The sequence below is a fragment of the Nannospalax galili genome, unplaced genomic scaffold (genome assembly GCF_000622305.1).
Source record: "Nannospalax galili isolate Female #2095 unplaced genomic scaffold, S.galili_v1.0 scaffold1372, whole genome shotgun sequence".
NCBI classification, from domain to species: Eukaryota; Metazoa; Chordata; class Mammalia; order Rodentia; family Spalacidae; genus Nannospalax; species Nannospalax galili.
The window spans coordinates 240,683-244,825 of NW_008331307.1; positions in this window are offsets into that span (position 1 = coordinate 240,683).

A 4,143-nucleotide genomic window follows, 5' to 3' on the forward strand; every position below is an offset into this window, starting at 1 on the left:
TTTGTGGGCGTAGAGATTGTAATTTTCCTGAGCAAAGCATTTTCTATTTCTTTCCTATTATTTCTCCTCTCCAGTTTCTAAAAGAACTAGAGAGAAACGTAGATGTCATTATGAATCGTCACTGCCAGCCCTTGGGCTGCACTGGGAAGATGAGTGGGGTCTGGGATGGGTAGCACCTGTCTATCGTGTGGGAAAAGGTATTGCTATGTCCCAAGAGGGAGAGAAGACACATGAGTGCTTTAGCGTTTGTAGATGCTTGGAGAGTGTCTTGTTTGGAGGAACCCTTTAGGTTAGAGGTGAAAAGTAAGTTAAAATTTGGGAAGGGACCTTGAGCTGTCAAATCCAAAGTGGGCTTTGGGGCACTTAGTCTCAGGAATTCCTCCCCTGGATGAGCATGCATTTGAATGCAGTGTGGATGAGCTAAGTCTTTCTCCTTTTGCCTGTGGTTCCCTAGGCACTGGCTTGGGTGACATGGCTGCTTTTGTCGGTGTGCATGAGATTTTCTCTTTGTAAGTAGAATACTCCATTTTGTTAATGATCATTAGGTGATGATCATTACCTGTCTTAAACATTAGGTACAGGCACTGGCTTGGGTGACATGACTGCTTTTGTCGGTGTGCATGAGATTTTCTCTTTGTAAGTAGAATACTCCTTTTTGTTAATGATCATTAGGTGATGATCATTACCTGTCTTAAACATTAGGTAATGGTTTCTTGGTGCCAGGGCTTGAAACTATTTACTTGTATGTCTAACTCTAATTTTTCACTGGACAGAGTGTAAATTTTTACAAAAGTGTGTGTATTACTCAATTGTATTTGCACTGATCTTTCCAAGACTGAGGTGTCTGACTGAATGTCTCATATCTGTAGTGAGTCTCTGAAGTTCCCTCACTTTCAGAATGAGCTGCTAAATCCACACCATCAAAACAGTCACTTCCTCTCAATCTAGATGAAACTGGTTTGATTTTAATAAATAATTTATGTGGGTGCTTTATTTAAGAAAAGAATGTGTCTTATACAAATTTGAATGATGAAAACATTTATTTCCCACTTCCTCATTGACTAGGTGGGCTTAGTCTGTGTTTTCTTGCAAATACCTGGTTTGAAGGATTTCTCTTCATTAATTAATTAAAAATTTCTGATTTGGGAAGAGTAAAAATTTACTAAGCATTTTTCTTTAAACAGTGTAAATCCATTTTCTTTTAAAAATATTTATTTTTTATGTGTGTGCACATGTGCAGTATGTACAGGGGCCACAGGGCACGTATTGTGACAGAGGAGAACTTGCAGAAGTTTGTTCTCTCCTTCAACCTTGAGTTTCAGGAACTAGACTCAGGTCATCTGGCTTAGTGGCAAGCATCCTTACCCAAGGGGCCAGCCCAACAGCCATAGATCCATTTTCAATTCCAACTTCTTATATTAACTTAATTGTGTCTTCAAACCCATGTGCCTTTTTCATTTTGGTAACTAATCCTTTATCTTACAGTGCTTAATTTTGCCAAATTCGTCTTTTAAGTGTGGACATGAAATTAATTGAGAACTAAGTTCCTGCAGGTTGTCAATGTAATAAATTAATAATGTGTTTTAATGTCATTCTATAAATCATTAAAAACCAAATGTCTTGAAAATTCCATAAAATTAGTAATTGTGCCTTTAGACTTTTAGTGTTTGCAAGTCTATAAAAAGATTTTATAACTTGAGAGAAGAAAATTGACATATATGTATATGCTTGTGCATACATGCACCTGAGTGCATGTACCTCTCTCTGTGTGTCCATATATGTTTTTTTATTGCTGTTGCAAAGGTTTCCTAATCAGTTTATATTTTCTCTCATTTCTCAACCTCCATAATACTCATTTGATTCACATTATTGCTTTTCTAAACTTAGAGGGAACACTTCAAACTTTTCCTACCCTCTGTCATAAAACTTTGCTTGAGGCCAATTGAGCACACATGTTTGAGTGAGAACTACATTCATTTTATTACATGTTTGATTAAGCATAAATAGTTCAATAAAGAGGATGGGTAGACATTAAAGCTGATACATCTTCTGTGAAAGCTTAACCATCTGGCTCTGGCTCACATATTTCCACTCACTGACTTGGGCTGAGAAATCGCTTCTTATTTTTAAAGTAGTCACTATGATTTTTTTCTTGTGTACTCATTCATTTTTTTCTCCTTCCTTTTTATTTAATTAAAGTTGATCTCAGATCACTTTTTAATGAATGTCCACATATATATGCTTCTTCTAGTAAATATCTCCGTATTCAGCCTGTAACTGTGGCAGTAATTTCTCCCTCATTGCTTGATAGCTCTCTCCCTTTCTCCTAAATTTTCTGCATCTGTTTTCTGTGCCTCTCTCAGATCTTTCAGCATCCATCATGATGAAGTTTATAATTTGTTTCCTGTGATTTAAAAAAAAAAAGTTATTTGATTACTGAGATCCACGCTGAAAAAAAGCCTTCCATTACATAGCAGTGATCCTGTGTTTTGTAACTCCTAGCAGCACTATCTCCACTTAGAACCAGATCATGGTTGTTTATTCATCCATACCATTTTATAGGCTTATTGGTTTGATTTTTTAATTACTTTGGTGTTTGAATATACATTATTGATATTTCCTTATAGTCTTGAAGTTTTCTATTTCATCAATTATGCTATTTTAAGGCAAAAACAGACAATTTTATACATAAAATGGTTTTTGTATTCCTTTTACAAACAGCTTTATTTAGACATAATTTATATACAGCACAATTTACCTGTATTCATCATATAAAACACCAAGTTTTAATAAATACTGACTTCCCTGTAACATACCATAGTCACCAAACACTTTCATCATCAAGAAAATGTCTCTCCTTTGAAGTTAAATTCATTCCTGTGCACATGTGAGTGCATATGTGCTGTACACACGCACACACACACACACACACACACACACTACATCATAGCACATGTACCCAGAATCCCTGGAAAACCACTGATCTTCTGTTACTATAGTTGTACCATTTTGAAGAGCTCATATTAGTGAAGCTTTACGGCACGTTCTTTATTGTGACTAGCCTCCTTCATTTAATGTAATATTTATGAGTTTTGTTCATCCTGTTACATAGGTACATAGATTTTTGCTTCTTATTGCTGATTAGTATTCCTATGTATGGACATACCACAATATGTTTATTTAGTATCATTCAGCAGCTTCTTTAGTTCATTCCAGATTTTTGGTGATTTTATATATGTATATATGTATATATATATGCATATAAGTACTATAAACATTTACATGTGTGATTTTCTGTGTATATAAATTTGAATTTCTCTTGAGTAAATATCTAGGTCTGGAATTATGAGGTTATGTGGTATATCCATTTTGAATTTTATGAAATGCCATTAAACTGTTTTCCACTGTGATTATATTTTGCATTCCCACCACCAATATATGAATATTTCATATTTCAATGTATGAGATGTATACTATACCCTCACCAACACTTGATGTGGTTAGTCTTTTCAATTTTAGCCATAACAGTGAGTAAATATATAGTTCTTCTTAACATTTTTTTCTAATTAGAATTATTTAATTCTGCCTTGCCAGTTTATTATGATTATCATATCTACTGGCTTAAATTATATTTATTTCTTCACATGATGTTCTTCATAACTATTATTTAAAGTTTGTAAATATATTATCATTTCTCTTATTTCTTTTAGTGCCTAATAAACTGCTATAACCAAAATTCAGTATGAAAAGTAAGTAGATCTTTGTCTTGGATGCATATTTTAATAGATGATTTTTCCTTTATTTTCTGAGAAATAATAATATATTAGAAGATGTTTATAATTGACTTGGAACCCTGGGTTTAACTGGTATCTGTCAATAATATAAATTACAAATAAGATTTTATATTTCTAAACAATTAGCAATCTGATATTTTGAGGCCAGCCTTAAAAACATTTTCACAGACCTTCATCAAGTAAAGGATCACACATAGTTCATCTCTGTCATTTTCTAAAGTGGCTGTTTTTATTCTCTGCCTCACTCAACAGCTTAGAGGATAGTGTACCATTGTCCATTAAAGAAGCCACTTTCATTCAATCCAGTACCTACTTACATTTTTCAGAATTGGTGATTTTTAAATCTTTT